The sequence below is a fragment of the Oncorhynchus mykiss genome, chromosome 13 (assembly GCF_013265735.2).
Source record: "Oncorhynchus mykiss isolate Arlee chromosome 13, USDA_OmykA_1.1, whole genome shotgun sequence".
Classification (NCBI taxonomy): domain Eukaryota; kingdom Metazoa; phylum Chordata; class Actinopteri; order Salmoniformes; family Salmonidae; genus Oncorhynchus; species Oncorhynchus mykiss.
Window position 1 is genome coordinate 23,719,751 of NC_048577.1, and position 8,930 is coordinate 23,728,680.

Here is an 8,930-nt window from a genome sequence, read left to right on the forward strand (position 1 = left end):
GCAAACCTCTCGCTTTCCTCTCGAGCCAGCTACGGGGTGGAAGCCTGACGAGCCAGCTGAGGCATCCCCGGTTCCTTAGGCAGCCGGACCCGGCGTCACCAAACAAAAACACTGGGAGAAGAGAAGCAAGTACAGAGAGTGGACATTTAATGGACACAAAACAAAAAACACAGACAGCATCTGGACCGGGAAACAAAGCATTAATGCTGACACAGGGATCAAACTGAGGAACAGACAGAGGGGTCAATCAGCAAAGTGAAGGAATCCAGGTGAGTCCAATGAAGCGCGTAATGATGGGCAGCCTGGTGAGGGGGAGAGGGAACAGCCGTGACACTGATGAACATTGCCACGGTGCAGCTGTTTCTCTCAGGCTGATACAGAGACACTCATCTATGCCTAGTCAAGCCTACTTGTGATGCTTTCCGGTCTGGGTGCCGTTGAGTTTTAAAATTCATTCTAAGATTCTATTGGTTTTGAAATCAATCCACGATTGTGCACCCCAATACATGCCAGTTATGAACCCAGTAGGTCCTTGATGTCATCTGGCACTGGTCTTTTAACTATCCCAAAGCCTAGGACCAAGAGACATGGCGAGGCAGCCTCTAGTTACTATGCCCCCAGCCTCTGGAATCGCCTGCCAGAGGACCTGATGGGGATGAAACTGAACATATTTAAAGGGGATCTATAAACATATTTGGGTTCTGCTTTTCATCCTTTAGTTTTTGTTATTCTTTAGTTTATCCTCGTGTAGCAAATATTTATGTTTTTAATTTTTTATTCATTTCCCCTGTTAAGCATTGTGCTGCATCCATGTCTGAAATGTGTTTTATAAATAAAGAGTCATTTGATTAACGGTTGCTGAGATTTTGGGATTTAATTACACTTTTGGACTTTCATAAATGTACTGACACCTACTCATTCAAGGGTTTCTTTATTTTTTACATTGTAGAATAATCAAAACTATGAAATAACATATGGAATCATGCAGTAACCAAAAAAAGTGAAGAAAATTAAAAGTAGCCATCCTTTGCCTTGATGACAGCTTTGCACACTTTTGGCATTCTCTCAACCAGCTTCATGAGGTAGTCACCTGGAATCCATTACACTCTGATGTAAAGGACCAAATCAAGAGATGAAAAGAGAGGTAGTGAAGTAGCTCTAGTCCAGCGCGTAACGCTGTGTTGCTTGCTGATTCTGAGATTCTCAAGCATAAGCAAACCGAACGTAACACCATGGTTCCAGAGCTAGTAGTGAAGCAACACTGAAGGTAGAGGTGGAATGTCTGGAGGTCGAAACTCCTCGGGGAGTCTTCATAGTGTTCACGGTAAGGCTCCGGAGAGTAATCCAAGGATGCAAACTTTACTCTGCGGGGTAAAAACAGATGTTACAGAATGGAATAGAGTAACAGAGTTCAGTGTTTTGAATAAGACGTCTCAAGTTGCTTTACATAGAACCATATACCACTGCCTTCAAAATATATTTACACCCCTTGACTTTCACACAAACGTGTTACAGACGGAATTTAAAATGATTAAGATGATATTATAGGCATGTTTGTAAATTCAATCTGGAGTGCCAGAGTGTGCGCTCCGGACGTTTTTAAATTCAGAGCGTTTTTCTCGCCGAACGTTCCGAGCGCACACTGGGGCTGAGGAGTTGTTGGTCCAAGCGTTCTGACCCCACAACGGTAGTCAAGCACCCAAGCTAACTAGCTAACGTTGGCTACCTTGGTAGTTACTTTCAGACACAAATGCTAGAACACCTCACTCACCCTAGCAGAGCTGGTTAGGCTGTTTTCATGTTATCCAGAGCGTTGGTGACTAACTGTGCTGCTGGCAATAATTTAATTACGTTTTTTTGCGACATTTACTAACAGGACTTGCATATACAACGGGTATTGAGCCTTTGTAAAATCATCAGTTATTCTGCACTTGTGATGAACATGAGGGAAGACCGACCTGGTATCAAGCGCAGGGAGCAGCAAGTGTTTATTGTAAAGGACCACAGGAGGAGGCAGGTAGCTGGGTCCAGGGGCAGGCAGAAGGTCACACACAGGGGATCCAAAAGGGCAACAGTACAGGCAGGGAAAAGGCTAGTAACGTAGTCCTGGAGATCAGGAAATAGGTAGATAACAGGAAATCTGATAGGCTAAAGAATAGGCAGGGAATAGGCAAAAGTCATTGTTAATAAGGCAGCCAAAAACTATCATACACAGGCGGCGGCGGGGGGGGGAAACCAGCGATCTGAAAGACGTGTTACAAAACAATATCTCACAATGATGGGGTGCAAAGAACATAATTAAATACTGTGTGATAATGACATACAGGTGTGTGAACAGGTGATCAGAATTCAGGTGATTGGGATCTGGAGAGTAAGCTGCGTTCAGTGGATCTACGTGTTTGAGGGTGAGTTGAAAGCAGACTTTACAGCACTGGTACACTCAAACAAGAGTCCTCTGAAAGCAGTAGATAGGGTTAGCAGTAGATAGAGTTCAGTAGATAGCCAGAGTGAATTTACGAACTCACCGTTTGTGTCACTGGTCTACACACAATACCCCATAATGTCAAAGTAGAATTAGTAAAAAATGAAAGGGCGAAAAGTTTTGAGTCAATAAGTATTCAACCCCTTTGTTATGGCAAGGCTAAAGAAGTTCAGGAGTAAAAATGTGCCTAACAAATCACATAATAAGTTGCATGGACTCACTGTGTGCAATATTGAAATTGAAAACAGATTCAACCACAAAGACCAAGGAGGTTTTCAAATGCCCCGCAAAGGGCACCTATTGGTAAATGGGTAAAACAAAAAAACAGACATAGATCCCTTTGAGCATGGTGAAGTTGTTTATTACATTTTGGATGGTGCATCAATACAGCCATCCACTACAACTAGTCACTTGCCAGAGAGGAAGGACACTGCTCAGGGATTTCACCATGAGGCCAATGGTGATTTTAAAACAGTTAGAGTTTAACGGCTGTGACAGGAGATAACTGAGGATGGATCAACAACAGTGTAGTTACTCCATAATACTAACCTAAATGATAGAGTTAAAATGAAGCCTGTACAGAATACAAATATTTCAAAACATGCATCCTGTTTGCAGTAAGGCACTATAAAACTGAAAAAAGAAACATGGGCAAAGAAATTCACTTATTGTCCTGAATATAAAGTGTTATGTTTGGGGCAAATCCAACACATCACTGAGAACCACTCTTTAAGGACTTGGGAGTATTTTAGGATAAACAGAAAAGGAATAGAGCTAGGCACAGGGAACATCCTAGAGGAAAACCTGGTTCAGTCTGCTTTCCAACAGACACAATCACCTTTCAGCAGGACAATAACATGAAACATAAAGCCAAATATACACTGGAGTTGCTTACCAAGATGACATTAAAAGTTCCTGAGTGGCCTAGTTACAGTTTTGAACTAAATAGGCTTGTAAATCTATGGCGAGACTTGAAAATGGCTGTCTAGCAATGATCAACAACCAACTTGACAGTTTAATAAAAACATTTTTTTCACCTTTATTTAACCAGGTAGGTTAGTTGAGAACAAGTTCTCATTTACAACTGTGACCTGGCCAAGATAAAGCAAAGCAGTATGAACAGACAGCAACACAGAGTTACACATGGAGTAAACAATAAACAAGTCAATAACACAGTAGGAAAAAAAAGATTAGCAGATTAACACTGGAGTGATAAATTATCAGATGGCAATGTGCAGGTAGAGATACTGGTGTGCAAAAGAGCAGAAAAGTAAATAAATAAAAACAGTATGGGGATGAGGTAGGTAAATTGGGTGGGCTATTTACCGATAGACGATGTACAGCTGCAGCGATCGGTTAGCTGCTCAGATAGCAGATGTTTAAAGTTGGTGAGGGAGATAAGTCTCCAACTTCAACAATTTTTGCAATTCGTTCCAGTCACAGGCAGCAGATAACTGGAAGGAAAGGCGGCCAAATGAGGTGTTGGCTTTAAGGATGATCAGTGAGATACACCTGCTGGAGCGGGTGGGTGGGTGTTGCCATCGTGACCACTCAACTGAGATAAGGCGGAGCTTTACCTAGCATGGACTTGTAGATGACCTGGAGCCAGTGGGTCTGGCAACGAATATGTAGCGAGGGCCAGCCGACTAGAGCATACAAGTTGCAGTGGTGGGTGGTATAAGGAGCTTTGGTAACAAAATGGCTGGCACTGTGATAAACTGCATCCAGTTAGCTGAGTAGAGTATTGGAAGCCATTTTGTAGATGACATTGCCGAAGTCGAGGATCGGTAGGATAGTCAGTTTTACTAGGGTAAGTTTGGCGGCGTGAGTGAAGGAGGCTTTGTTGCGAAATAGAAAGCCGATTCTAGATTTGATTTTGGATTGGAGATGTTTGATATGAGTCTGGAAGGAGAGTTTACAGTCTAGCCAGACACCTAGGTACTTATAGATGTCCACATATTCTAGGTCGGAACCATCCAGGGTGGTGATGCTAGTCGGGCGTGCGGGTGCAGGCAGCGAACGGTTGAAAAGCATGCATTTGGTTTTACTAGCGTTTAAGAGCAGTTGGAGGCCACGGAAGGAGTGTTGTATGGCGTTGAAGCTCGTTTGGAGGTTAGATAGCACAGTGTCCAAGGAAGGGCCAGCAGTATACAGAATGGTGTCGTCTGCGTAGAGGTGGATCAGGGAATCGCCCGCAGCAAGAGCAACATCATTGATATATACAGAGAAAAGTGTCAGCCCGAGAATTGAACCCTGTGGCACCCCCATAGAGACGGCCAGAGGACCAGACAACATGCCCTCCGATTTGACACACTGAACTCTGTCTGCAAAGTAGTTGGTGAACCAGGCAAGGCAGTCATTAGAAAAACCGAGGCTACTGAGTCTGCCGATAAGAATATGGTGATTGACAGAGTCGAAAGCCTTGGCCAGGTCGATGAAGACGGCTGCACAGTACTGTCTTTTATCGATGGTGGATATGATATCGTTTAGTACCTTGAGCGTGGCTGAGGTGCACCCGTGACCGACTCAGAAACCAGATTGCACAGCGGAGAAGGTACGGTGGGATTCGAGATGGTCAGTGATCTGTTTGTTGACTTGGCTTTCGAAGACCTTAGATAGGCAGGACAGGATGGATATAGGTCTGTAACAGTTTGTGTCCATGGTGTCTCCCCCTTTGAAGAGGGGGATGACCACGGCAGCTTTCCAGTCCTTGGGGATCCCAGACGCTATGAAAGAGAGGTTGAACAGGCTGCTAATAGGGGTTGCGACAATGGCGGCGGATAGTTTCAGAAATAGAGGGTCCAGATTGTCAATCCCAGCTGATTTGTACGGGGGGGGGGGGGGGGGGGGGGGTGGAGCTGTTGGCCGAGGTTGGAGTAACCAAGAGGAAGGCATGGCCAGCCGTTGATAAATGCTTGTTAAAGTTTTTGATTATCATGGATTTATCGGTGGTGACCGTGTTACTTAGCCACAGTGCAGTGGGCAGCTGGGAGGAGGTGCTCTTGTAGGATTTCTTAAATAATGTGCAGGTATTGTACAATCCAAGTGTGTAAAACTCTTAGACATACCCAGAAAGACTCACAGCTGTAATCGCTGACAAAGGTGATTCTACTTATGTAAATTAAATATTTCTGTATTTCCTTTTTAATACATTTGTTAAAAAAAGGGACGTTTTCACTATGTCGTTGTGTGTAGATGGGTGAGAAAAAAATATCTGTAAGCCATTTTGAATTCAGGCTGTAACACCACAAAACATGGAATAAGTCAAGGGTAGGAATACTTTCTGAGGGCACTGTAGAGCCTATACATTCAAGTTGCTAGCCACAGTATATACTGTATGTAGTAGGCTACATTACTTGTACAGTTTATTATGTAGCTACACAGTCGAGAACAAATCACGACATATGAACACACAAATCAACACAATATAGAACCCTTCAGTCCCAAATGATAGTGTCTGGATGTCAATCAAATATTTACCGGAAATCTTTACACAGTGTCTTTGTTTATAAACCTTACACCGAGCCAACACACTTGTTATTCTGAAAAGTGATGAACGCATATCTACGTGGAGAGTCTACCTGGTAGTAGGCTAGTTGTAGATGTTCATATAGTACCACTACCCAATAGCAGTCCGAGTGAATGGCCGTGTCCCAAATGGCACCCCTTTCCCTTGTTGGGCCCTTGTCAAAAGTAGTGCACTATGTAGGGAATTAGGGTGCCATTTGGGCCGTAACGCCATGCAACCATGGGAAAAGAGCTACTGCGTAAAAACTGCAGTGTGATTTTAATCCACTGAGTCCAGTGCCTTGGTACTGTGATCCTGAGAGTGAACGATGTGGATTCTACCCAGCTGACCAGGGTACAGACCTCGCACATCCTTCCCCTGACATGGTACTCTGCAATTACAATGAGAAGAGTTCATTTCAGAGTAAAAATAAGAATAACTAAGAGCAGAGTTAAGGTCAAAGACCATATGCATACATATTGCATGTAAGGTAGCAAGTTAAGGTCAATGTCAACATGTGCATATGCACACAACGCCAGATATTCAGCTCATGACTCAACAGGGAAGAATCCTCTGACCTAAATACAGTGCGGTAGCGAGCAGTATCAGCACACAGGTGTTTTCAAATGGACATGACTTCCTCATAACTACAGTATCATCATAGTGGTAGTTAGTTATTTCCTTCACACACTTCTGTGCAGGTACCCTTATGAACAGCTTTTAAAAAAAGCCTACTTGTTAGAAGTTCTATCAAATATTTAATGTAAATGAAAAATGAATGTAAATATTTTTCGATACAATTTGTGGCTGTATTGTTTCTACAACTTAAAGCAATTAAACGTATTGCTGCCAGTTGTACAGTGTCTTGTTGAAAAAGAGTAAAACCATTCTCTCTCTCACATCAGTGTTGCTCCAGGTTGTCTTTTAAACGAGCCAGTCCCCCTACATTGTGTCTACCACCCTCAACCCTACCACCCTCAACCCTGCCACCCTCAACCCTGCCACCCTCAACCCTGCCACCCTCAACCCTACCACCCTCAACCCTACCACCCTCAACCCTGCCACCCTCAACCCTAGCACCCTCAACCCTGCCACCCTCAGCCCTACCACCCTCAACCCTGCCACCCTCAACCCTGCCACCCTCAACCGTGCTATCCAAGAGATGCTATAGCGGTTGATTGTATTCACAAAAATCAGCTACTAGGCATTTTAGAACTTTGGCTAGAACTCTTGAATCAACACAATTCTAAAGACGGTCAAAGGAATTTTGAAACCAACAGTAAGAAGTAGATGGTCAAAAAAGTTATAAATACAAAATAAACTTCTATATTGACCGGAAAACAAATGCATTATTCCACAACTGTTTTAACATAATCAGAATTAATCTAAATGTATATGTTCAATACAGGTCTCTATCAACTGGTTATGTTAAATAGTGGCTAGGCCTATAATCATTTGTATTCCCTCCTATTAATGTAACGGTTCCGTAACCACAGACGCTGGGAGACGGGAAGCAAGTACAGGATGAGGATTTAATAATAAACAGCCATGAAACTAAACAAGAACAGAGTCTGGACAAGAGAGACAAAACAACATCAACGCCAACAGGGAAGTGAAACTGAGAAAGTGACAGATATAGGGGAGGCAATCAATGATGTGATGGAGTCCAGGTGAGTCCGATGAAGCCCTGGTGGGCGTAAAGGTGGTGAAAGGTGTGCGTAATGATGAGCAGCCTGGCGACCTCGAGTGCCAGAGGGGGAGCGGGAGCAGACTTAAATTCTATCAGTCTTACCTGGTGCTTTAGGGGTCAGAGAGAGAGGAGATGTGCTGCTCAATCTGTGTTCATATCAGAGCCCTCGGTCCTCTCTCTTCATATGGTAATGACTATATCCCAAATGGCATCCTATTCCTTATAAATGGCTTTTGACCAAGGTCAATAGGACTCTGGTCAAAAGTAGTGTGCTTTATAGGGAATAGGGTGCCATTGGGATGCACATCATACATACTGACTTGGCAGCACATTCTGCTTTAGTTACCAAGAGAGAGAAACCCAACCCTGCAGCAAACCAATGGCACTCAGCAAACTGACGCTGGGAGAAAGGGTCAACTCATTCACCACTTTAATCAAGCGGTTTCACGGAAACCAGTACAACTCGTAACCTACAAGTAATTGGATGAAAACTAATCTAGGCTGGTCTGCGTCCAAACTGACACCCAATTCCTTATATACTGTAGTGCTCAGTTGGGGGTGAGAGGGTTCTCTCGTGTTGGATTCCTTCAGTTTTCCTTTAATAACACTAGAGGGTAGTGTTTCTCTTGAAACATCAGCTCTGTCTCCTCTGTACAAGTAGCCGACTCTAAAGTCAAACTGTCTCCTTTTTATATGGGTGGAGGCACCACACCCTAAGTGCTTTCAGTCAGGCCAAATAGAAAAGTTTTTCTAATCTTAAAATGTTGGCAGAATGCAAACACACCCATAGTCCAACATCACTGCTACCCTACATCAGACATGATCAGACAATGGCATGTTATTTCCAAACATGAGATGGAGATGGATATATATATTTATTTTTTTATAGTTCAAATTTTCGGCAAATACAACAACCTATTTGAATAGATTCGTTGCACGATCTTGTGATCTTGCTGTACCAGGAGTTGCATGTGTTCCAGGCTAGACTGGTATGATACTCTTTAAACAAAGCCCCCATTCAGATAGTGAAAGATATGACCTGAATTAATAGGATTCCAAATGAATTAATTGGAAATAACAAATCCCTAACGTTTTATCAATAATCACAAATTCATCTCAATGGTTTGAACACTGTCGAATGTCTCAATGGCCTACCGGCATTGTCATGACCAAGTGTAAACCTATACTGGATTGCATCTGTTCATACAAACGTACAAGCCAAGCGGGAAGAGGGACCAACAAAAGCCGGG